This window comes from Macaca thibetana, chromosome 1 (assembly GCF_024542745.1).
Source record: "Macaca thibetana thibetana isolate TM-01 chromosome 1, ASM2454274v1, whole genome shotgun sequence".
Taxonomy (NCBI): Eukaryota; Metazoa; Chordata; class Mammalia; order Primates; family Cercopithecidae; genus Macaca; species Macaca thibetana.
Genome location: NC_065578.1, coordinates 139,144,463 through 139,172,071, shown reverse-complemented (window position 1 = coordinate 139,172,071; position 27,609 = coordinate 139,144,463). Strand labels below are relative to the sequence as shown.

At 42.4% G+C, this 27,609-nt stretch overlaps 2 protein-coding genes across 2 annotated transcripts in view; both read left to right on the top strand.

Annotated features, from left to right (window-relative positions):
- The window catches only part of CNIH4 (cornichon family AMPA receptor auxiliary protein 4), a 728,363-nt gene that overhangs the window by 397,862 nt on the left and 302,892 nt on the right, over positions 1-27,609 (top strand). The gene's annotated exons all lie outside the window — the stretch shown is intronic.
- Positions 1-27,609, top strand: part of DEGS1 (delta 4-desaturase, sphingolipid 1) — a 347,277-nt gene that overhangs the window by 211,062 nt on the left and 108,606 nt on the right. The window lies entirely within an intron of this gene.

Genomic DNA, 27,609 nt, shown 5'->3' with positions numbered 1-27,609 from the left:
CCAACACTCCCCCCTCTCCTCCAACACTCCCCATTCACCTCCAACACCCTCCTCCCCTCTAACACTCCCCCTTCCCCTCCAGCACACCCCTTCCCCTCCAACAGTACCCCTCCCCTTCAACACTCCCCTCTCCCCTCCAATACACCCTCCTTCCCTTCAACACTCCCACATCCCCTCCAGCACAAACCCTCCCCTCCAAAACTATCCCTCCCCTCCAACACTACCCCTCCCCTCCAACACTCCCCCCTCCTCCAACACTCCCCCTTCACCTCCAACACCCTCCTACCCTCTAACACTCCCCCCTCCCCCCTCCAGCACACCCCCCCTCCCCTCCAAAACTATCCCTCCCCTCCAATACTACCCCTCCCCTCCAGCACAACCCCCTCCCCTCAACACTCCCCCCTCTCCTCCAACACTCCCCCTTCACCTCCAACACCGTCCTCCCCTCTAACACTACCCCCTCCCCTCCAGCACACCCCCCTTCCCCTCCAGTACACTCCCCATCCCCTGCAACACTCCCCCTTCCCCTCCAACATTCTCCTCCCCATAAGCACTCCCTCCTCCCTTCCAGCAAACCCCCTCCCCTCCAACACTCCCCCTCCCCTCCAGCACACCCTCCTCCCCATAAACACTCTCACCTTTTCTCCAGCACTCCCCCTCCCCTCCAGGATACCCCACTTCCTTCCAGCACTCCCCTCTCCCCATCAGCACTCCCCCCTCCCCACCAGCACCTCCCTGTCTCCACCAGCAGCCCCTCCCCACCAGCACCCCCTCCCCACCAGCATCCCCTTCCCCACCAGCAATTCCCTCCTCCCCATCATCCTCCCCCACCAGCACTCCCCCCTCCCCCATTTGATGAAGCTCCACTCCCCCACTTGAAGAAGCTATGTAGGCTTCATCAAATCCATAAAATGAAAAGTCAAAAACTGTGTGTTTTCCAGGGGTGGGGTGAGGAGGAGGTTCAGTACTAAATCCAGGCTTCATTTTCTCAATAACTGGCCAGGAATGAGTCGAGGAGACCAATGCTATTAAATGGAGTGTCCTTTGGTGGCCATACCCCATTTCACAGCACATGAAAAAGTGAGCAAGATCCCAAGGTTCTAAACTGGAGAACAGTGGCAAAATAGTTTTCACTTAGAATGTTCTTAAAAAAGGGTCCCAGTAAAATACTTGGTTTTGAGCAACCTAATTTTCAGAGTATCTATCATTATGAGTTAGGAGAAAAATTCACATTTGTGGACACAACTCCTTTGGAAAACCTTTGGCAATTTCTTCCAAATCTGAACACATGCGTACCCCATAACTGAGCATTTGCACTCCTGGGCATATACCCAGCAGAAATGCAAACATATATTCACAAAAGACATGCACAAGAATATTCATGGCAGCACTATTTATAATCAAACACTGGAAAGAACCCAAATTCTCAGTAACAGTAGAATGGGGGAGAAACACTGGGAAATGCAGAGATGAGCATAACCAACTACTGCCGCACACCACAACATAGTGTTGCATGAAAGCCTCAAGACACAGAACGTACACGCTGCACAATTCATTTATATTAAGTTCAAAACAGGCAAAGCTCATCTGTGGTGATGTAAATTGCAAGAGGGACAGAAAGGAGCAAGGAAGGAGCATGAGGGAAGCCTCCAGGGAGTGGTAATGTTCTCTCTGATCAAGGTACCATAGGGAGGTACACTTACGATTTCTATGGTTCCTGTAGATGTGTTACACTTTAATAAAAATTTACAACACACACACACACACACACACACATCCCTAAGTAACAACCAAGCTGCTAAATGGCTATCATAACAACTACCTTTTCAAAATATCCACAAAAACAATAATTTAAAATATGAAGTCTCCATCCTTCTTTCTGACAATAATCATATCACAAAATAAAATGTTTATGAGACCACTTCTGGCTCAAGACAATAAAACCACACCATTGGCTGGGCTCAGTGGCTCATGCCTGTAATCCCAGCACTTTGGGAGGTCGAGGTGGGAGGATGGCTTGAGGCTGGGAATTTGAGGCCAGCCTGGGCAACAGAGCGTGAACCCCGTCTCTACAAAATATTTTTAAATTAGCCATACCACTAGCATCCTTAATAAGGGGAATGGGAGTGAGTATTTGAAGCATCTGAATCCAGTTTCTGGTCATTAAATCTCCTACGATGGTCTGAAAATCACCTGCCAGAGGACCTGTTTCCCCAAGCTCTAAAACCAGTCTGTGTTCAAACAAGGGAATCAGGGCACATGGAGCAGCCCGGATGAGCATCAGGTGACACAGCTGTTGAGCGCCAAGGCCTTAAGTAAGGCATGGGCCTCCGATCCACTCCTGGGACAGAGCCCGTCCCTGTGCACCTGCTCCCAGCAGTGGGAATTTGCCTGATCCTGCGTCCCCAGATCCCTTCTCTGTTAATGTCACCACTACCCTGGTTCTCCCAAGACTAGAGCCCTACCCTGTTTGTACATTTTCTGTAGTTTTCGGTGGTTTTAAAAACATTTTCTTTTCCTCTATCACTCTTCTATTTAATTTTGCATTCCTCGCTTCAGTTGAATGTAAAAATAAAAAATACTAAGGTACGTAAAGAAACATGGGGAAAGTTCTACATAATCTTGGTAGGGGAAGCTGTTCTAAGTATACACAAAATCCAGATGCCTTTTCTTAAAAACTGATAAACTATATTACATTTTAAATTGATTTCATAACTACACAAATGAAGTTTATTTCAATAAATTACGAACATAATGCACCATTAGTGAGACATATTGTAAGGACAGAAAGAACTGAGGAAGAGGTTCAATACTAAATCCAGGCTTAATTTTCTCAATAGCTGGCCAGGAATGGGTCGAGGGGACCAATGCTATTAAATGGAGACTCCTTTGGTGGCCATAACCAGAAAGAAATATTGAGCTTTACTTAGCAGGTTTATTGTCAGTAGTGGCATTGGTGATGCAGCGCTGCAACTATTTGTTATGTATTATAGGATAGAACAATGAGCAAAGTAATTGTGCATAAGGGAGATACGATAGTGAATAGGAAGAGTTGGGGAAGAAGCTTGTGATGTCATATTTGGATAAGAATCTCAACTCACGATATGTATTTATGTATGCATATGCATTTAATACAAGTGGTCTCTGACTTAATTTTTTTATTTTATGATGTTGAAAAAGTGATAAACATTCAGTAGAAACTGTACTTTCAGCACCCATACAACCATATTGTTTTTCACTTTCTGTACAGTATTCAATAAATTACATGAGATATTCAACACTGTATTGTATTATGAATACTTTATTATAAAATGTATTAGATTACTTTGCCCAACTGTAGGCTAATATAAGTACTCTGATCACATTCAAAGGTAGGCTAAGATAAGCTGGTGATGTTTGGTAGATGAAGTGTATTAAATGCATTTTTGACTTAATATTTTCAATTTGCCATGGATCTATCAAGATGTAATCCCATCATAAGTCAAGGAACATCTGTATATGCTTTAATTTCATGTATTTAATTTTACATATTTTTTAATTCTGTAGGAAAATATAATGAACAAAATGAGACATAGGTGGAAATTCCAGAAAACATTTGTAACACATATGACAAAGGGCTAATTTCCTTAATATATAAAGGACCACTTATAAATCAATTTTTAAAACTCAGCAAAGCACAAAGAACATGAACAGATATTACTCAAGAGAGAAAAAATAGATGGCTTCTTGGCAGGGCGCAGTGGCTCATGCCTGTAATACCAGCACTTTGGGAGGCTGAGGCGGGTGGGTCACTTGAGGCCAGACATTAGGGACCAGCTTAGCCAACATGGGAAAACCCCATCTTTACTAAAAATACAAAAATTAGCCAGGCCTGGTGGCACACACCTGTAATCCCAGCTACTTGGAGGCTGAGGCACAAGAATTGATTAAATCCGGGAGGCGGAGGTTGCGGTGAGATCACTCCACTGCACTCCAACCTGGGTAACAGAGCAAGACTCTGTCTAAAAAAAAAAAACAAAACTGACTTCTTATATCAAAAAATGCTTAACCTTAAAACAACAAGATACTCTACACATCTATTTGGCCAAAATGCAGAGCACTGACATCAAATGCTGGTGAGAATATGGAGCAACAGGAACTCTTGTTCATTACTGATGGAAATGCAAAATGGTACAGCTACTGTGGAAAACAATTTGGTGGTTTCTTTTGTTTGTTTGTTTTCTTTTTTTCTAAAAGGCCATTACAGCGTTAGACAGTTTGGTGATTTCTTACAAAACTAAACATGCTTTTACCACATGATCCAGCAATTACACTCCTTGGTATTTACCCAAAGGAGTTGAAAACTTATGTCCACTCAAAAACCTATACACCAATGTTTATAGCAGCTTTATTCATAATTGCCAAAACTTGAAGCAACCACGATTTTACTGAGTAAAAGAAGCCAATGTGAAAAGGCCACATACTGTATGATTCCAACTGTATAACACTCTGGAAGGGCAAAACTATGAAGACAGTTAAAAGATCAGCAGTTGCCGGGAGTTAGGAGGACAGAGGGATGAATAGGTGGAGCACAGATGATTTTTTGGGTAGTGAAGCTACTATATATGATGCTATAATAGTGGATGCATGTCATGATACATTTGTCCAAGCCCATAGAATGTACAACATGGAGAGTAAACTCTAAGGTAAACTATGGGCTCTGGGTGATAATGATGAGTGAAAGCAGGTTCATCGACTGTAATAAGTGTACCCCATCTGGTGGGGAATGTTGACAATGGGGAAGGCTATGCATGTGTAGGGCAGAGGACATACTGGAAATCTCTGTACCTCCTGCTCAATTTTGCTGTGAACTTAAAACTGCTCTAAAAAATCAAGGCAATTTTTAAAATATTCCTGACTTTACTTAAAATGTTTAAAACGCAAATGAAAAAAGCTCAATGGGGGGGAAATGGTAATAGCTATCAAATTTCAAATTCAGACACTTTTGACGCATAATTTCTCTTCTAAACACTTACCATGACTGGGCGCAGTGGCTCACACCTGTAATCCCAGCACTTTGGGAGGCTGAGGTAGGCGGATCACTTGAGGTCAGGAGTTTGAGAACAGCCTGGCCAACATGGTGAAATCCCGTCTCTAATAAAAATACAAAAATTAGCCAGGCATGCTGTCATGTGCCTGTAATCCCAGCTACTTGGTAGGCTGAGGCAGGAGAATTGCTTGAACACAGGAGGCGGAGGTTGCAGTGAGCCAAGATTGCACCATTGCACTCCAGCCTGGGTGAAGAAGCAAGACTCCATCTAAAAAACAAAACAAAACAAAACAAAAAAATTTATCCTACAGACATACATGGATGGATGCAAAAATGTACGGATACCCTTTCTGTCCATCCAAAAGAAACTGTTTACTGAATTACAATATATCTATCCATACAATGAAATACTACCCAGCTGTTAAAACAATGAGATAGTTCATACATCTTGACATAGAAACATATCCAAGGCCGGGTGCGGTGGCTCACGCCTGTAATCCCAGCACTTAGGGAGGCCGAGGCGGGCGGATCACAAGGTCAGGAGATCGAGACCACGGTGAAACCCCGTCTCTACTAAAAATACAAAAAAAAAACTAGCCGGGCGAGGTGGAGGGCGCCTGTGGTACCAGGTACTCCGGAGGCTGAGGCGGGAGAATGGTGTAAACCCGGGAGGCGGAGCTTGCAGTGAGCCAAGATCACGCCACTGCACTGCAGCCTGGGTGACAGAGGGAGACTCCGTCTCACAAAAAAAAAAAAAAAAAAACCATATCCAAGATACATTGTTAAATTTTTTAAAAGGCAAGACACTAAAATGATGTATTTGTAGTTACTCTCAGTGTCTAAAAACAAAAGGACATATATATAGTTTATATCTATTAAATATGTCTACAAGAATCTGAAAACAAAAGCCCAAACAGTGGTTGCTTCTAGGGAAGGAAGCTGGAAGACTTGGTGGGGGTGTGGTGGGTTGATGTTGAAACAACTTTTCACTTATGCTGTCTTAAACTTTTTGGATTTTTATTAAACTATTTAAACGTAAGTAATTATTCAATTAAACAGCTTCTTCACTAGAAAAATGTAACTTAAAGGTTTTAATGAAAATTGAAAATTGAAAAAATAGGCGTGAAAAACCTACCAGCATAGTATTACAAAATGGATAGCATTAGTGCTCAGATTTCCCTTGATGAGTAGTCAGAGTTATTAAGTGGTTTCAGACAAGTAAATACAGGCAGGTTCATTGCTGGGGAGGGCCGAGCCTTGTTACTAATGAAAGAAACACAGATTTAGGCAACATCAAGAAGCATTATACTATCAATAATGAAAACCAGTAAAACTGGAACTTTCCCAATGGTTCCACTCATTTGAATGATGTGTGCGTACCTTTTCCCAAATAACGCTGATACATGTCCGTTCAAATACATGGAAGTTCCCATCCAGCCTACTCTTATGGAGGGAGCAAGTTCGCATGTCAGCTGCACAGAAAAGAGGGCAAGTGGTAAGAAGAGGAGATGGGGAGGGAGGCATTTTACAACTTTTCAAGACACCAGCACCAGCAACTTACTTGTTTATTGGGGGTAAGCAGCCTTAGGGAAAAATGGCAATTAAATAGAATTTTGTATTTCTGTAAGGCAATTTAGGAATATATAAGAATTATAAAATCATTCTTTTATCCTCTAGTTCTACTTTGGGTCCAAAGCTCCCAGGTTCATGTCAATGCTACTTATGTTAATAAACAAAATTAGAAGCATAACAAACATGATTTTACTTTCTTTTTTGTGTGTGTGTGTGACAGAGTCTCGCTTTGTCACTCAGGCTGGAGTGCAATGGTGAGACCTCAGTTCACTGCAGCCTCCACCTCCTGGGTTTACGCCATTCTCCTGTCTCAGCCTCCTGAGTAGCTGGGATTACAGGCACACACCACCACGCCCTGCTATTTTTTGTATTTTTAGTAGAGACGGGGTTTCACCATGTTGGCCAGGCTGGTCTTGAACTCCTAACCTCATGATCCACCCACCTTGGCCTCCAAAAATGCTGGGATTACAGGCATGAGTCACTGCATCCAGCCATGATTTTACTTTCTAAAATGTAAGTATGTAGATAGACTAATTCTAACATGTTAGATAATATTGAATTAAAAGCAGTATAGCAAATAATGGATAAGCACTGGTTAAAATTATATAAGTCTATGCAGAGACATGATCGAAAGTAGAAAATTAATTTGGAGGAGTGGAAATAGTTTATAATGTATTCATTATGTTGTGTGAATGGTTGTTTAAATTCACAGAAGAGAGCCTATCAATCTGGCAGGCAGTCCAACAGAACAAGGAGGACCAGATGGGCACAGTAATAGGTCAGTACTGGTAGAAGAAAGAATATCCGGGACAGGATTAATTACTGATGCCCCTACCCGCCTTGGGACCCGCGACAGGCCAATTGGCCGGCTCAACTTGTCCTGCAGGCACCCAAGGGAATTAAAGGCCACCTGGTGGCTATATCAGAAAATTACAGCTCAGATGATTCCTGGAGGGCAGCTGCAACAAGAAAAACTAAATAGGACCTAGACAGACCACAATGTATTGGTTAGCTTCACATACATACAGAAGCATCTTAACAGATCATCACTATTTCCGGCAAATCCTGTTACTTCCTCTTCATCTTTGCCAGGGTCCTCAGTCACGCCTTCTCTCACCTTCAATCAGCATAATACAGGTTGAACATCCCTAATCCAAAATTCCAAAATTCAAAATGCTCCTAAATCTGAGACTTTTTGAGAGCCGACCTGACACCACAAGTGGAAAATTCCACACCTGCCCTCAAGTGACAGGTCGCAGTCAAAACAGCCGAAACTTTGTTTCATGCACAGAATTATTTAAAATATTGCATAAAACAGAACGGGCATAGTAGCTCAAACCTGTAATTCCAGCACTTTGGGAGGCCGAGACAAGTGGGTCACTTGAGCTCAGAAGTTTGAGATCAGCCTGGGCAACATGGCAAAACCCCATCTCTGCCAAAAATACAAAAAAAATAGCCAGGCTGGCCGGGCGCGGTGGCTCACACTTGTAATTCCAGCACTTTAGGGGGCTGAGGTGGGTGGATCACTTGAGGTCAGGAGTTTGAGACCAGCCTGGCCAACATAGTGAAACCCCATCTCTACTAAAAATACAAAAATTAGCTGGGCATAATGATGGGCACCTGCAATCCCAGCTACTCGGGGGGTTGAGGCAGAATAATCGCTTGAACCCAGGAAGAGGTTGCAGTGAGCTGAGATCGCGCCATTGCACTCCAGCCTGGGCGACAAGCAAAACTCTGTCTCAAAAAAAGAAAAATAAAACATAAAAAAATTAGCTGGGAGTGGTGGTGTGCACGTGCAGCCACTTAGGAGGCTGAGGTGGGAGGATCTCTTGAGGCCGGGAGGTGGAGTTTGCAAGGAAGTGGAGGTTGCAGGGAGGTAGAGGTTGCAAGGTGCCAAGATTGCACCACTGAACTCCAGCCTGGGCAACAGAGCAAGATCCTGTCTCAATAAATAAATAAATAATAAAATACTGTATAAAATTACCTTCAGGCTATGTATATAAGATGTATATGAAACAAATTAATTTCATGCTTAGACTTGTGTCCCAGCCCAAAGATATCTCATTAAATATATATGCAAATATTCCAAAATCTGAAAAAATCTGAAATCCAAAACACTTCTGGTCCTAAGCATTTCTGATAAAGGATACTCAATCTATATCTCTATCTTCCTTCTTCTGAAAATGCCACGTGCAGAGTTCATTACTATTGCATGTGAATGATCAAGATTTAGCATTTAAATAGTCAAAACCATCCCTTTGCGTCAGCACACCCTCTAATTCTTCTCCAGAAACATGGCAATACACATATTTTGTTATTAAACAATAACAATGATAACTGATTCACAAAGACAAATACGCATTTTGCTTCACTATCTTTTTTTAGTGACTCATTCATTATTGAACACTATTCCCATCATCCAGTCAACTCTTGAATATCCTTTGAGATAGTTTGAGTAATTAAAATAGCAGCATTTAATTTCAGCTCTATTTTTGATAGAATTATTATTAGTACCCTCAGCAGAGGTCTCTCTGCCTGAAAGACAGCTCCCCCTTACCCCCACCAAGCGACAAGTCCTGATATGACATTAAAAACGCACGAATCCCAGCTACTCGGGAGGCTGAGGTGGAAAAATCACTTAAGCCCAGGAGGTTAAGGCTGCAGTCAGCTATGATCATGCCACTGCTCTCTAGCCTGGGCAACAGAGCTGTACCCTGTCTCTAAAAAAAAAACGATAATAATAAGTAAAAAGCATTTTAAAAGATAAGGAAAGTCTCTTTCAAAAGGAACTTCTGGACACTGACACCTGACTCCCTGGGCTTTAGTTTGATTCCCTTCTCCACTGAGCTCTACTTCCTGATTACTCAGTTGACCATTCCTCATCTATTTGTCATGAAAGTGAGTGGATCATAGCAGAAGCTCAAAAAACATGAGTCTCTCCTCTTCCCATCCATTTGGACCAGCATGCCTGTGCAAAGGCCAGAAGTGGGAAACAGGATGGCTAGCACCAGTTGTACATTAGAACGCAGGATGTGAATGAAAGAAGGCATTAATGGGGTGCTCAGGCCTCTCCTCCCAATCTTTGGGTCCACCTGTGGCTTTGGTAAGTCCCAGGACCAGAGTATGCCCTTCATTACCCCATCCACTTTAACACCCGCTACTCAAAGATGGGGTGCCCACCAGCCCTTCAGTCCATCTCCAGCCTGGGCCTGCCTGGGCTTAGTCAGGAGATGTTTCAAATCCTCCTTCCTTAAATTCATCTTGCCACAGTACTACTATTATTTACTTTTCCCAAACAAATTGAAAATGAGAAGGTGTACACAAAAGGAAACTTGGAAACAGACACCAAAAAAAATCAGATAATGCATGGCACTCTTCTAAGAAATCCTTCCACTTAACTGGATTCCAACACATTGGTTATTCTTTGTTCCCTGGTTCTTATTCTGCTTGTCAATGATCAAAACATCAAAAAATAATTAACATCATCAACAGCAGGACAAACTGACAGTTATGAGTTTCCTGATGTACAGCCCCAGGAAGGATGAACCACCACTTCTGGCTATTCTCACCATGTTCTCATGTACAACTGGAATCTCATCCTGAGAAAACATGAAACAAACCCAAATGGAGAGACAGTCTATAAAACTACAGGCCTACACACTTAACAGCAAGGTCATGAAAAGTAAACACACGCTGAGGAGTTGTTCCAGATTAGAGGAGACTAAAGAGTTATCTCAAGGAGATTATTAAGACAAGTGGTAAAATTTGAACAGCGACTGATATAATATTAGATAACAATATCATATCAAGGTTAAGTTTCCTGAATTTTCTAATTGAGCCATGGTAATAGGTTCTGTGTCCCCACCCAAATCTCATGTCGAATTGTAATCCCCACATGTCGGAGGAGGGGCCTGGTAGGAGGTGATTGGATCATGGGGACAGACTTCCCCCTTGCTGTTCTTGTGATAGAATAATCACAAGATCTGGTTGTTTGAAAGTGCATAGCACTTTCCCCTTCTCTCCCTCTCTCTCTCCTGCCTCACCATGGTAAGGCACACTTGCTTCCCCTTCACCTTCCTCCCTGATTGTAAGTTTCCTGAAGCCTCCCAGTCTTGTTTCATGTACAGCCTGTAGAACTGTGAGTCAATTAAACCTCTTTTCTTCATAAATTACCCAGCCTGAGAACAGACTAATACATATGGCTATGTGGGAGAATGTTCTTAGGAGATTTCTGCTAAAGTATTTTGAAGTAAAAGGGCACCAATCATTTAGGAAAAAAGTAATGTGAATACATAGAGAGTAATAACATAGGGAGTGATGGGCAAATGTGGCAAAATGTTAAGAATTGGGGTAAAGCAAATGTGGAAATTTTTGTACTATCATAACTCTGCTGTAAGTTTGGGATTATTTCTAGAAAGAGAAAAGAGAAAACACAAAAATAGAACATTCAATAATCAGATGCTTCACCTCTATTTTCTGATAGGTTTTTCATGTGAGAAAAGGGGAGAGTTTACCTGCAGCTCTCCTATCAGTAGCATTTTTAAGTTGAGTAGTAATAGTGATCATTGGGAAAGGGATTCCGTTATTTGGTTATGTGGACTGTATTAGTTCATTTTCATGCTGCTATGAAGAAATACACGAGACTGGGTAGTTTATAAAGGAAAGAGGTTTAGTTGACTCACAGATCCACATGTCTGAGGAGGCCTCGGGAAACTTACAATCATGGTGAAAGGGGAAACAAACATGTCCTTCTTCACATGGCAGCAGGAGAGAGAAAAAATGCCAGCAGGGGAAACGCCAGACGTTTATAAAACCATCAGATCTCGTGGGACCCACTCATTATCATGAGAATGGCATGGGGGGAACCACCCCCATGCTCTAATTACCTTCCAAGAGGTCACTCCCCCAACATGTGGGGATTACAATTCAGATTACAATTCAAGATGAGATTTGGGTGGGGACACAGAGCCAGACCATACCATGGGTCTACCAGTTTTTTTCCCTCATTAGCGAGAAGGCATTGATTTGCCTCATAGATTCTCCTAATTAATCCTAAAGTCCTCTACCCATCTGGTCCAATAGAGAGTTTGCTCTTCTATGTTCACAAATAAGAGTAGTGGATGAGCCAGGCGCGGTGGCTCACACCTGTAATCCCAGCAATTTGGGAGGCCAAGGTCGTTGGATCACCTGAGGTCAGGAGTTCAAGACCAGCCTAGACAAAATGGTGAAACCCGCCTCTACTAAAAATACAAAATTAGCCTGGCGTGGTGGTACATGCCTATAATCCCAGCTACTTGGGAGGCTGAGGCATGAGAATCACTTGAACCCAGGAGGCAGAACTTGCAGTGAGCTGAGGTCATGCCATTGCACTCCAGACTGGGCAACAAGCGCATAGTGTATCCACTACAAGATAGTAGTGGATAAGTATTAAATGCTTGTATATGAAACACTGTGCCTTCTTAATTTTTATTTTATTTTTTAAAATTTATTTTTGAGACAGTGTCTTACTCTGCCGCCGAGGCCGGGGTGCAGTGGCATGAATGGCTCACCAGAGCCTCATCCTCCTGGGCTGAAGCAATCCTCCCACCTCAGCCTCCTGAGTAGCTGGGACCACTCAGCTATGCACCACAGGTATGCTCCACCATGCTAATTTTTTTATTTTTTGTAGAGACAGGTTTCCCCATGTTGCCCAGGCTGTTCTTGAACTCTTCTACTCAAGCAATCCTCCCCCTTTGGTCTCCCAAAATGCTGGGATTACAGGTGTGCACCACCACACCCAGCCATGCTAACCTTTTAACAGCATTAAGGCATTTAATTCTTACAAGAATACTATAAGCTATGTACTATTATTTATCCATTTTTACAAATGAAGAAACTGAGGCACAGAGAGGGCAATACATTTCATGACCTCACAAAATGACTTGGTGGAGGAGCCAGGAATTGAAATCAGATCTATCTGGCTCCAGCATTGATGCTCTTAACTGTGCTATTACACGACGTCTAGGCAGAAAGAGCCCTTGCTGGGGCGGCATTTTGTTGGCAGGACTGTTGATCTGGCATTCCTACTCTTGGCACTAGGATTGAATACTGTCCTGAGTCTGGATATCTACCTAACCGTCACATGTCAGAGATGGCTACAAAGCCTTTAAGAATAGAAGTAGGGGTCAGGCGGGGTGGCTCATGCCTATAATTCTAGTGCTTTGGGAGGCCGAAGCAGGTGGATCACCTGAGGTCAGGAGTTCGAGACCAGCTTGGAAAACATGGCAAAACCCTACTAAAAATACAAAAATTAGCCAGGCACGGTGGTGAGTGCTTATAATCCCAGCTACACGGGAGGCTAAGGCAGGAGAATGGCTTGAACCTGGGAGGCAGAGTTTGCAGCGAGCCGAGATAATGCCACTGTACTCCAGCTTGGGCAACACAGTGAAACTCCATCTCAAAAAAAAAAAAAAAAAAATAGAAGTAGGGCCTCTTTCCCTGCTCCCCTGGCCCCTTCTTTCCCCTTCCACCATCTGTATATAAGTCTCAGGGATTGTAAAGACAACCAGGATAATGAAGGAACCCACACCATGGAGTGAGAAAGACAAATTCGGCCACCATGAATTGTGATGTTAACATGCCTCCATCCCCAGTTTCCCTCGCTGCCTTGTCTGGTTCCGTGGGCCTCCTCCCTATTCCTCCTTTTCTCCTGCAGCTCCTCTGCAGGAGGCTCAATGCTCACGTCGTATCAAGGCTCTGCCTTTCACTTTGCTCCACACCAACTCCAAGTTCAACTGAAATCCAACATGGGCTCTTTATTTCCCTCACACCCACCATACAAAATGCCCACAGCCGGTTACAGCTTCTGCTGCCTCTGATCTGAGTGTTTCTTTCTTTGAGAGTTCTCTGGTGGTGACCTCTGTGCTCAGCTATTCTGTTCCCTGCTCTGCCCTCACTGGGGCAACAGAGGGAATATTTTATATTCTGCTTCTTTGGGCAGCAAAAGTAAATTACACAAGGTATGGTTGGCGGGGGGGGGGTCCAAGTTGAAGAGATTTCTGTCAGGCAGAAACATGGACGCCTGTGACACTCTGAGTAACGACATTCAAAACCCATTCTGGATGCAGAAACCTATAAACAAAATGTAGGGAGTGTGTATTTAGTGGGAGGGAGGAAAGAGCATATCCTTTTAACTTCCCAGAGAGGGAAAAATTTGTAATGATCTGAAAATAATAAAACTTGGAAACACATGAAATCTGCCTTATGGCAGGCTCATCATTCCTTAAAACACAGCTCTGCTTGTTCTGCAATGATGTAGAAACCGCTAATCATGTGCCACCATAAACTATTTAGACTTACCACTGTCCCATCTGGTAATCTTCATTTCCATACACTGAGTCATGCTATGGCCACGCTATGTCAGTTTGAGTGCTAGCACGGCAGCAAGATGGGTAGATCTGAACTAGATCTGGTAGCAGGGGTGTGGTAGGTGCTTGAGGAATGACCAGTAGTAGGTAGCAGGACAGCAACTGCACCGAAGAGAAAATTCTTCAGGGGTTAAAGGTGGAGGGTGTCCAGGTTCTTAGCATCTTGAACAAAGAATTGGACAAAACGCACAAAGCAAGGAAGGAATGGAAGGATTATTGAAAATGAATGTACACTCCGCAGTGCAGGAGTGGGCCTGAGCATAGGGTTCAAAAGGCCCTGTTACAGAATTTTTGGGAGTTTAAATACCCCCTACAAAATTCCATTGGTAACTTTGGGTACGCCCCATGTAAATGGAGAGGATGAAGTAAAGTTACAGTCATTTACAGCGTACACCCTATGGAGAGGATATTTTCTGTTATAGGGTAAGTGTGAATTGGCCTAATGTTCCCTGCCTCCAGACCCTATTTTCCTGCCTCACAGGAAGGCAGAACAATGACTCAGATGATATACAAAGTCATGGTGAGTACCCAGTGACTAACATGATGTCTCAGGGTGTCCTGCGAGACAGGTGAAGCCCTACCTATAATACTCAGAAATCAGGGAGTTAGCATTGTGTAACTGTTCACTGAATGCAGGCCACCAATCTCCAGGCCATGGCCCTTGGACAGACTGGCTTTTTGGAGTAGATGGTACTGGTGGGAAGAAAGTAAACTCTGAGATTTGAATAGAAAGGGTACTAGACAGATCTAAGCACATTAGTGATCACATCAAACCAGGCATAGGAACCAGTTCACAGACTCCTCTAGTCTAGAAGCAAGGGTGAATTAGAGGCAGTCCTAGAATGTTGATTTACGTGGTCAAGTGCCTCTCTATGAGGTCAGGATTGGCCCTACAGATCAAAGCTCCAGGCCACACATGTTAAGGACCCTCAGCCCAGGGAGGGGGCTTTAATCTTAGTTCTCCAGTGTCAGGAAGAGATCCTTCAGTCTTGGAGTAAGCATTTTCTGAGCACTTAGTATGTGCCAGGCACTGGACTATAATGGAGAATAGTCCCTGCCCTCAAGGAGCTCCAAGAAACAAGACTCATTGGACCATCAGTTTGGATTCACTGAAGCAGGATTCTTTACAGCACTTCTGATGCAATTGTCACGGACTGAAGACCAGCCTCCATATAGGACCTGCAGGTACAGTTTGTTATGCCCTGCATGGCGAAATACAAATCCAGTAGAGGTAAATGAACAAGTCTGAGAGGAACAGTTTGAAGATCTTATATACCGCCCCACCACGGTGTTTTTAAAGGTTAGGTAATGTCACTGAAAATAGAAAGAGGAAAGGTACATCCAGAAGGTGGAATAATAACCCGCCAAAGACATCCACATTCTAATCCCCGGGATCTGTGAAGACATTACCTGACGGAGTGAAAGCAACTTTGCAGATGTGATTAAATTAAGGGCCTTGAGGTGGGGAGATTGTCGTGCATTATCCGGACGGGCCCAATCCATTCACAGGGTTCTTTTCATCAGAGAACCTTTCTTGGCCAAGTTCATAGTCAGAGGGAGATGTGACTACAGAAGAATGGTTGGAGACGTGCAACATTGTGGGCTTTACAGAGGGAGGAAGGAGACACGAGCCAAGGAAATCTGGCAGCCTCTAGAAGCTAGAAAAGGCAAGGAAACAGATTCTCCCTTAAAGCTTCCAGAAAGGGACACAGCCCTGTAACACTTTGATTTTAGCCCAACCAGGTGTTTCTCCCACTAGTGATCTCTAGAACTGTGAGATAAGTGTGTGTTGTTTCAAGCCATTAGGCTTGCTTGTGATTACTTGTTATAGCAGCGATAAGAAACTGATACATTAGCACTTTTTTTTTTTTGACAGATTCTCACTCTGTCACCCAGGCTGGGGTACAGAGGCGTGACCTCAGCTCACTGCAACCTCTGATGCCTGGGTTCAAGCAATTCTCCTGCCTCAGTCTCACAGGTTGCTGGGACCACAGGCATACACCATCATGCCTGGCTAATTTTTGTATTTTCAGTAGAGATGAGGTTTTGCCATGTTGGCCAGGCTGGTCTTGACATGCTGACCTCAAGTGATCTGCCCACTTCAGCCTTCCAAAGTGTTGGGATTACAGACATGAGCCACCAAGCCAGCTGGCTTATTTTATGATGCTAAAAAGATTGGGTACTATCTATTCTCTAATACTTGCTAAATCTTCATCTATTATAGCAGGAAATAAATTGATAGTGTCCAAAAAGGATAAATTTTAAAATAACAACTCAAACATATTATTTATATATGGAGGTAAATATCAAAAGAAATGCCCAAGAGAAGTGAAAGTGGGTGCCTCTGCAGAGTGAGACTAAAAGATGGGGCAGGAATCTGCTGTTTTAGTACTACTAATGCAATTTTTAAGAATCAGAAAACACTAAAACTTTGACTTAAGAAATGCTAAAACAATGTGATTAGACCTGTGTTTTCTTTCATATAAGCAGGTATTGTCTAGAACTGTACTCTATATAATTAGCCACTAGCTGTATGTGACTTTTACATTTCATGTTAAAATTAACTAAAATTGGGTGGGCATGGTGGCTCACACCTGTAATCCCAGCATTTTGGGAGGCCGAGGTGGGTAGATCACCTGAGGTCTGGAGCTCAAGACCAGCCTGGCCAACATGGTGAAACCCTGTCTCTACTAAAAATACAAAAATTAGTCAGGCATGGTGGCACATGACTGTAGTCCCACCCAGCTACTTGGGAAGCTGAGACGGGAGAATCGCTTGAACCTGGGAGGTGGTGGTTGCAATAAGCTGAGACTGCACCACTGCACTCCAGCCAGGGCGACAGAGTGAGACTGTGTCTCAAAAAAAAAAAATAAATAAACTAAAATTAAACTAAATTAAAAGTTCAGTCCCTCATTCACACTAGCCACATTTTGTGTGCCAGAGTATTGGATTCGTAGATTAAGAACTTTCCATCAGAACATTCTATTAAGTTATGCTGGTCTAGATTCTTTTGTTCTCTGCCCTGAAGCCATTGAGTTTGTAACTATTGCCTAGTGGCAAGATAGGTCTACAGATGCGAGTGAATGGGAGCCTGCAGGCCAGTTAAAGGAGTTACATCTGCCAGTTAGGATTAATGGAAAGCAAGATTAGAAAAGGAACAGACCAGCTCAGTTCCAGTTATCTAGGACTACATACCACACCACCTCAAAACGTATCTGTTGTACCATAACCATTTTATTTGACCCTCAGCTGGAACATCTAAGGATGGTCTCTCTGTGCGGCCTGGGCTGCTTCATCACATGGTGCCTGGGTCCAAGAGACAGGAAGTGGAAGCTGCCAAGTTCTGAAGACCTGGACCTGGAGACTGGCACTGTTCACTTCCACTATATTTCATTGGCCAAGCAGGCACAGAATCCAGATTCAAGGAGAGGGGACATAGACCCCACTTCTCAATGAGAACAGCATCACAGATTTTGGGGGCCATGTTTTAAAACCACCAAAGCTCAGAACTCCTCTTCTTCCTTATCAATGTCTACTTTTCAAGGAAATTTTTTTTTTTTTTTGCAAAACAAATTTTACAAAACCTTTTTAAAGACAGTCTTTACGACTTGCATGCCTTTGCTATTCTAAAACTATAAAGTACCTTACTACATGTCAAACACTGTGTAGACTATTACTCTTGCAAGTAATGACATAAAGGAGGAAACAGAGAAATGCAGTATCACGAAAGTTTCTTTTTTCTTTTTCTTTTCCTTTTACATTTTTTTACATTTTCCCCTAAAAATTTCACTGAAGTGAGAAAGCTTCTTTTTTGGATGGGAGATAACTTGAACATGTTTATAGGCAGGAGAAAAAGGGTGTTGCCAAAATAGAAAAAGATTCTAAGTGTTAGCAGAGAAGGAAGGAATTGGCTAAAGAGTACCAGGGAAGGTGGAGCTGATTTCCAGATTAATGTTTTTAAAAAAGGCCGGGTGCGGTGGCTCATGCCTGTAATCCCAGCACTTTGGGAGGCTGAGGTGTGTGAAATGCTTGAGTACAAGAGTTCAAGACCAGCCTGGGCAACATGGGGAAACCTGTCTCTACTAAAAATACAAAAATTAGCCAGGTATGGTAGTGTGTGCCTATAATCCCAGCTACTTGGGAGGCTGAGGCAGGAGAATCACTTGAACCCAGGAGGCGGAGGTTGCAGTGAGCCAAGATTGTGCCACTGCACTCCAGCCTGGGTGACAGAGTGAGACTCGATCTCAAAAAATAAAGTAAAATAATTTAAAAATGTAAAAAAGAGTACCAGGGAAGGAATTTACATCAGGCCACAGGGGGCCACTAATCCTTTGTCCCTTCCAGAAATTGTTACATTTTCCTTTTAATGAGTCTGTGTCTTTCTCCTTATGAACATTAAAAAGCTCATTTGCACAGAACACTGTGTGGCCCACTGAGAATCCAATTCTAAAGGTGTCATAGCCTTCAATTCCATTATTTCTACCACTACCTCGCCCCACTTAGAAGAGGGTGCACATGTCAGTGTTATATGCTGCTCCTCCAATGGTTCTTCTAAGAAGCAAAGAAACAGGCTGCTGCAATGGGATCTCTGAGCAATTCTGATTTGCTGGGAATTGCAAAGGTTTTCTTTTACTCAGAGTTCTTGAGGTTTTGCTTCCATCTTCGAGAAATGAACCTTTTACCACTCCAAATTCTTCACCTAGAGAGACACTCACAAGTCCACAGACACAAAAATGGCATTTATTAAACATTTAAATCACCTGTAGGGTAATTATCAGATAAGTACAGTATAAGCTTGCATTATTATAATCACTATGCTTGACATTTTCATAAAGCCATTTTATTCTGCAATTTAAAAGAAATGATTCGCAATAAATCTTTTTTTTTTTTTTTTTTTTTGAGACAAGAGTCTCACTCTGTTGCCCAGGTTGGAGTGCAGTGGCACTATCTTGACTCACTGCAAGTTCCGCCTCATGGGTTCACACCGTTCTCCTGCCTCAGCTTCCTGAGTAGCTGTGACTACAGGTGCCAGCCACCTCGCCTGGCTAATTTTTTTTTTTTTTTTTTTTTTTTGTATTTTTAGTAGAGACGGAGCTTCACCATGTTAGCCAGGATGGTCTCGATCTCCTGACCTTATGATCTGCCTGTCTCAGCCTCCCAAAGTGCTAGGATTACAGGCATGAGCCACCACGCCCGGCCCAATAAAGCATTTTTATTGAATATTGTCAGTGATTGAGCTTCGGAAGGTTTTTAAATGAGTCATACGATTTTCTAAAACTACTAAGTTCCTACTTTCCAATTTGATAAATACATCTGACATTTATAAGTGTAACTTCTAGTTACCAAGGGAGAACAAAATCCAAAAACCCTGTGAAATCAGAGGGGCAAGGCTGTGACTCCTATCATGCATTCATCATGCTCCTCTCAGGTGTCTCCTGCCAGCTCTCGGATTACAGCTGTCCACAGCTCACAGGTAATAAACTCAGGCTATTCCAGCTTTCTGACTTCATTTCCATTCAAATCTCAACAAATATTTACAAAGCACTTATTATATAGTAACACTGCACAGGAGGCCAGTCAAATACGAGGAAGACAGTGGTAAATCTGTAAGATGGAGCAAGAACTGCAACTAAAGAATCGAAGAGGATATCTCTTCTAAATCCAGACATACGAGAAAGAAAATAGAAAAACCCTTATTAGATGTAGGAGCCAGGGAGCTTACATGAGCAGAAATGGGCAACCCAAGAACAGAACAGAATAAAGAAACCATGTTAAGATAGTGAATTCTGAGCAAATCTTTTCTTTCTCTCTCTCTCTCTCTCTCTCTTTTTTTTTTTTTTTTTTTTTTTTTTTGTAGCTCCTGATCTCTGGTTGGAGAGCCAAATCTTTGAAAGAGTAGTCCTGCAGAGGGTCCACTGGGCACCTGCTAGGGAAACAATGGGAGGGATGAAAACAGAGAAGGAAAAGAAAGCAGATCCAGGGTTCCCACCTCCCTGGGTGAACCCGACTATCAATGCCCACATTAGACAAAAAGAGACGAAAAGATGTTTTCCTGGGTTCCTGGTTTGTGTTATTTGAGGCCTTCCTTTTTCAAACAATCTAATGTATCAGGTATCTGATTCAAGAGGCACATTCATTGACATTCATAGTTAATTTATGGATTTATGGCTGCTAATATTTGTTGGCTGTTACAAAACTTTATCCACAGCTCATAAAGATTTCTTAGTTGTGAGCAATAGTGATTTAAATCTTTTTGTAGGGCAGGTTTGTTTTTCAGTTTAATTTTTGCAAGATTATTACAGTAATAGAACTTTGGCACTTTTACTAAGGGAAGGGAATCTTGAAGGATTTCAAAGCCAACTGTGTTTTCTGGCAAGCTCAGACACCCAAAAGCCTAAGAAAGAGGCTCAGAAAACATGAGATGTAAGGTGAGGTTTGGCATAGAGTTTGAATGAGGAATGGCAAAGGCTGGCATCTTCATCCCAAAGTACCCACTGGCACACAGCATTTGCTAAGTAATTTACCAAGACAACAGGGGTAGCTTCCTTGGCTTTTTATTTATAAAAGCATGCTAGACACATCTCAGAACAGTGACTGGGAAGTCTATCTGATGTTGTCGTTGTTACTGTTATTGTTATTATTTATCACTCCTTTGACAATCGTGAGATTTTTTTGAACTCTGATAATGTGCCATGCAGAAGACAAACTAAGAGGCTGGGAACAGTGACTCATGCCTGTAATCCCAGAACTTTGGGAGGCTGAGGTCAGGAGTTCAAGACCAGCCTGGGCAGCATGGTGAGACTCCCATCTCTACCAAAAATACAAAAATTAGCCAGGTGCAGTGGCAGGCACCTGTAATCCCAGCTACTCAGGAGGCTGAGGCTTGAGAATCGCTTGAACCCAGGAAGTGGAGGTTGCAGTGAGCCAAGATTGCACCACTGCACTGTAGCCTGGGTCACATCTCAAAAGAAAAAGAAAAAGAAAAACAAAGAAGGCAAACTAAGATACAAAGGAAAGAAGAGACTTTTCAGAAAATCTGTTTTTTAAGCTCTTGATTTATAAAGTACAAAATGATCTGGTCAAGCAATTACTTCAGAAGCCTAACCCTAAAGAAAAGCGTATCACCTTCTGTAAGAACAGATTGCCAAAGTAAACAGTGATTATGTTCTGACTGCCTAGAAAGGCCGCACCTGTCACCTTTCTGGCAGAAGAGTGAAGGGAAGTAAAAGATAAAAGTGTACAAGGAAGTTGCAACCTAAGTGAACCACGAAACCATCCCCACAGGCTGGCAATTGATATATGAAAATTCCATTGTTATTTAGTCAGTTTTAAGAATAATTTTCTTAACTGTTTTTACTTAAATTTTTTCAAAATCAGTTATAAACTTTCCTTATGGGCCCGGCACCGTGGCTTATGCCTACAATCCCAGCACTTTGGGAGGCCAAGGCAGGAGGATTGTGTGAGCTCAGGAGTTTGAGACTAGCCTGGGTAATATAGTAAGACCTCTGTCTCTACAAAAAAAAATAAAATAATTAGCCAGCATCAAGGCACACACCTACAGTCCCAGCAACTTGGGAGGCCAAGGCAGGAGAACTGCTTGAATCCAGGAAGTTGAGGTTGCAGTGAGCCATGATCATGCCACTGCACTCCAGGTTGGGCAACAGAGCGAGACCTTGTCTCAAAAAAAAACAACAAAAACAAAACTTTTCTCACAAAAAATTCCCTGAAATATAAAAATGTATTCCAAGGCCGGGCGCAGTGGTTCATGCCTGTAATCCCAGCACTTCTGGAGGCCAAGGCAGCTGAATCGCTTGAGGTCAGGAGTTTGAGACCAGCCTGGCCAGTATGGTGAAACCTCGTCTCAACTAAAAATACAACAATTAGCCGGGCGTGGTGGTGGGCACCTGTAATCCCAGCTACCCAGGAGGCTCAGGCAGAAGAATTACTTGAACCCAGGAGGTGGAGGTTGCAGTGAGTCAAGATTGTGCCACTGCACTCCAGCCTGGGCCACAGAGTGAGACTCTGTCTCAAAAAAAAAAAAAAAAAAAAAAAAAAAAAAAAAAAAAAAAATTACTCCAAGGAACAGCACACACACCTCACAAATCACCACCAGCTTTACATTTTAGATTGTGATCATATGGAGCACACAAAGGCTGAGGGCTCTACTGGAACTCATTTTTCATCTGTAGAAACCACTATCTGGATAAATCTTTACCCAGAGAAGAAGCATCATCTTTGTCCCAAAAGCCAGATGGTCTAATAGTATACCAGGGCTCTCTGTACCTCAGTTTCCTCATCTGTAATTGCCTTACACAGTTGTATAAATGCCCTAGTACTGTTTCTTTTTTTAACTTTTTTTTCTTGCCTCAGGAATTTTGCACCTAGTACTGGTTTTAAAAGTGTACTACCAATATTAAGATGAGATCCAAAGGAAAATTTGAGTGGAGTTTGAGCATTAAACCCGTAGCTTCCCCCTTTAAGAATTTTTTTTTTTTCCTTGAGATGGAGTCTCACTCTGTCGCCCAGGCTGAAGTGCAGTGGCATGATCTCAGCTCACTGCAACCTCCGTCTCCCAGGTTCGAGTGATTATCCTGCCTTAGCCTCCCAAGTAGCTGGGATCACAGGCATGCACTACCACATCTGGCTAATTTTTTGTATTTTTTTTAGTAGAGACGAGGTTTCACCACGTTGGCCAGGCTAGTCTCAAACTCCTGCCTCAAGTGATCTGCCTGCCTCAGACTCCCAAAGTGCTGGGATTATAGGCATGAGCCATTGCACCTGGCCCCCCTTTAAGAATTAATTTCCCTATTGAATCTTTTAAAACAAAAAAGGCTCTGTAGATTATCACTGGGTTTAATCCTTTCTAGAAGCAAGAAACACCAGGGTGAATTTAGCTGAGACCCAATTCTTAAATACTTGCCTAAATGTCTAGGATAGTTATGAGTGTTTTCCCAAGAATCTTCAAGCAAAGAAATTTAGTTTCCTGAAATAGTTCAGGTTTCAAGTAAAACTACTACATAGGAGAGTTAAATTAAATAACCTCTAAAAGTTTTTTTCCAACCATGGCTTTTATTTTTAATTGTCTTATGCTTCTCCCTCTCTCTCATTTCAAAGGTAATCAGGAAGTCTCCTAGGATAAGGTTATTATATTCAAGTCCTGCCAAAAAATGTAAGAAAAGAAGCTCCTATTTGAGTGGACCGAAAAGAACAATTATACCTCCTAAAAATAAAATGAGCCTAAGCTAAGAAAATGAAAAGGTTTCTAAAGAAGAAGGTCAGTACTTCTTTTTTGGTCTCCTTTCATCACTGTGTGATTTACTTTAATAGTACCCTGTCAAACTAGATGATTCAGTGGCCTTATCATAGCTTACAGAGCATTTCATCTGTGGTCACTCATCCTGCCTATGAAGAAATTGGCATGTAGTCACTACAGAGAAACACTGCTCACCAATTTTTGTTCACCACCATAACCTCCTGATCCTTGCCTAATCAAACAGAGAGATACTATCCTACTTTTACCTACACAGAAAAAGAAAGAAGATAAAACAATGTTGGGGGTTGTGGCTCATTGATGGTCAGATATGAAAAGCTGCTGCAAATTTTGTCCCATCAGTTCCTAAAACTGCAGCATGAAAATGCATCATCATAACTACCCTTTACCTATCTCCCAAGAGTGAAATTGTTTTCCCCAATAAAAGTTTAAGGAAATGAAGTAATTGGTGTTTGGGGCAGGAATATTATGAGTATTACCATACGGTTTTTTCCTTAAATGGTTAATTAGAAGGAAGTGTGGCATTCTTAGAGCTATTTTTTAATTAAGCCAGCAGACTCTACCAAGAATCTGATCCCCTCTCTAAGCAGATAATTACAGCAACAAGTGACTTTCAAGTTTATGCCTATGTACTCCTCGTTTTCTGATGTGTGCCAGGAGGTTACCATTCCAGTGTTCTGAGTGCTGGCCTCTGGGCCTGACCCCATGTCTGCTTGGATTTGGAAATTTGCCTTCCCTTAGCTTGTGACTTGCCCCCCTAGATTCCAGCCTGTCCTTGACCTCTGGCAACAGCAAACTCGTTAACACTTGCTCTGCATGCATAAATCCTTGCCTTCTGCCCAATTCTTAATTCTGATTTTTGGACTTCTGGACCAGGCTAATCCTTACAGTCTGGGGAGAAAGAAACCATTGTGAGACTGAAATAGCTAAGCCCAGAGTTTATGATTAATGAGGACAGACAGTTCAAGGAGTCATTAACCATACAAGTGTTCACAAATGATTTGCCATAAGGCCTTAGATTTTGCATATTGTATATATGAGGTTCATATATTATAGCCAGTGCCAGGACACTAACAAGTGAAAGACTTTTCAAACCCAAGTCAGGGAACACAAGGCATAGCTCTCAAAACGCACCTCAGATCATAGGGCAAAAATATGCAGACATATGTAGTCACTGTTGCTGAGTTGACAGTGTCACCTGTGCCCTGAGGACAAGTTTGGTATCTGTTTAAGACCTGAGCATTGAGAGGCTGCAAGAGGTGCATAAATTCTGGGAAAGTCTTCATCCTTTCAAATACAAATGCACAGTATGTAAAATTACACGTATTTTTTTGAGGAAACTCTCATTATAAATGTTCAAATATGGTAGGGGCTATAAAATAACAAATGGAGTTTGGACTATAAAAGGCTGGTGTGGAAGACCAAAAGGAATGCACAGTGGAGAATTAGAAGACTTGGTTGGAGAACTTGCTCAGGCACTGATCAGCTGGCTCTCAATTTCTCTGTTAAAAAAAAAAAGGGGGAATATATTTCTAAATCACATTTATAGCCCTTCCAGCTCTGAATGATTCTTTGACCTTGATATAGAATAATAGGACTGGAAAGGACCTTAGTTACTTAATTCAACCACTAATCCTTCAGGGACAGAGACCATAGCATCTCCTGGGCCAGCCTATGCCCTTTCCAAAGAGCTCTTATCAGAAGAAAGGTCTTTTTTATCTTGAACTGGCACCTTTCTCTCTGTATTTTCTACCATTAGTTCAAATTCTGGTCTCCCGGAAAACATAATCCAAATTTAATCCTTAACCCACATGACAGCTTTTCACATTCCCCTCTCAAATTCTGTCTCAAGCAAAGCACCGTTAGTTGCTTCACACATTCCTCATATGCTGAGGTTTTTTTTGTTTTGTTTTGTTTGAGACAGAGTCTCACTCTGTTGCCCAGGCTGGAGTGCAATGGTATGACCTCAGCTCACTACAACCTCCGTCTCCTGGGTTCAAGCGATTCTCCTGTCTCAGCCTCCCAAGAAGCTGGAATTACAGGCATCCACCACCATGCTCGGCTGATTTTTTGTATTTTTAGTAGAGACAAGGTTTCACCATCTTGGCCAGGCTGGTTTTGAACTCCTGACCTCAAGTGATCAACCCGCCTCAGCCTCCCAAAGTGCTGGGATTACAGGTGTGAGCCATCATGCCTGGCCCATATGCTGAGGCTTTAAACCCTATCTCCAACCACTCACTTTTTTTTTAGAGATGGAGTCTCATTATGTTGCCCAGGCTGGACTCCTAAACTCAAGGGACCCTCCTGCCTCAGCCTCCTGGAGTAGCTGAGAATACAAATGCACACCGCCATGCCACACCCCACCCACTCACTTTTGTCTGTTTCTGTTATATGCTGTCATTGTCCTTCTTAAAGTATGGGGTAGGGGACATCAGAGCATCCAGAAGCAAATACTAAGGCGAGAGGGAGTATCATCTTCTCTCCCCTGTTCTGAGTATTATTCTTCATTAATGTAGCCCACTTATGAATTAGCATTTGAAGAACAGTCATATCACATCATTGAATTACTGCATGTTTATCTTACAGTTTTTTCCACATGTGGACGTTAAGCAACACCTCTTCTATTCTGGGTTGTTTAATCAGGATTTTAATTCCAAGCATAAAACCTTACAGTTTATCCCTGTTGGATTTCATCTTATTAATGTTGTGAAAGATTCTATAAGAAAAGTCCAAGGCAAAAAGGAATCAGTAATGGATCTTCAAGGAAAAAGAAATAGGAAATAGTCCCAGAAATGCAAGGAGTTAACTAGGAAGCCTAGCTGAGGGACTACTAAATTAAGAGGGCAGATGGAACCCTGTGTTTATTTTTGCTTCCTCCTGAAACCCCAATGAATCAACATAACAGGATTCTTTCTAAGCCACAAACTCACAAAGAAAGATGGAAAAGTCATAACAGCAATAAAATTTTGGAATTTGAAAAGCTGATGACCAAGTGGTAACTAACTAGCACATCTGAGAAAGCAGTTCTTAATCTAGAAATGAGGAAAGCCAAAAAGCAATTTGATATTCACCCCTGAAGTCCTAAAAGGCTCAGGAATTGGTGGTATGAGGTTCTACTGGAAGTGAGGGGGAAGGAGGGCTAAAAGCAGATTGATTGGATGAAGCGTGTTTTAAGAACACATAGGATCCTTGGAGCTTCTTCTCTACCTCATCAGTAGGAGGCATATTATCTGGACAATAAGGCACTATTGAAGGTTGGCATACTGTTTCCAGGAAATTAAAGGGAGTATACTCAGCTCAGTCTTTTTTTTTTTTTTTTTTTTTCTTTTCTTTTCTTCTCTTCTGACAGGTTCTCACTCCATCAAACAGGCTGGAGTACAGTGGCACAATCTGAGCTCCTCTGCCTCCCCAGCTCAAGCCATCTTCCCACTTCAACCTCCTGAGTGGCTGGGACCACAAGTGCACACCACCATGCCTGACAAATTTTTTGTATTTTTTTGTTGTTGTTGTTAAGATAAGGTCTCACTGTGTTGCCCAGTCTGGTCTCAAACTCCTGGGCTCAAGCAATCCACCCACCTTTGTCTCCCAAAGCACTGTGATTGCAGGCATGAGTCACCATGCCTGGCCAGCTCAGCATTTTTTTTTTTTAACAAACAAAATATTAAAGTATCTTCTCTACGGAATCCAACCAGTCCAAGAGGAAATACCGAAGAATTTCAACTCTAAGGGTTCCTCGAGGACATTCTTCCCTTCCATGGTACTGGTCCATGGCCTGTTATGAACTGGGCTGCACTGTAGGAGGTGAGCAGCAGGCCAGCGAATGTTATTGCCTGAGCTCCACCTCTTGTCAGATCAGCAGGAGCATTAGATTCTCATAGAGGTGTGAACCCTATTGTGAACTGCACATGTGAGGGATCTAGGTTGTGTACTCCTTATGAGAATCTAATGTCGGATGATCTGAGGTGGAACAGTTTCATCTGGAAACCATCCCCCATCCCCAGATCATCATACAATGAAGCCCACAAATAAGCCCCACCCACATGCTCAGATCTTCCAAACAGCTTGCAAGAGTGCCTCTCTTGAATATAAGTAGCTATCTAAGATTGACCAAGCATCTGAGGCAAACCTCCAGTATGATAAACAGACCACAACAAACAGAGAACAAAACACCCAACCTGGAGGAAACAGACTGCAGAGAAAATAAGACATCACAAAACTGTAATGAATAACCTTAGAAAGATAAGACGATATTACATTCAAGAAATAAGGATATTTAGAGATTATTTGCAGAAATGAAAGTCTCAGTGAAAGATTTGAAAGATACCATTGAA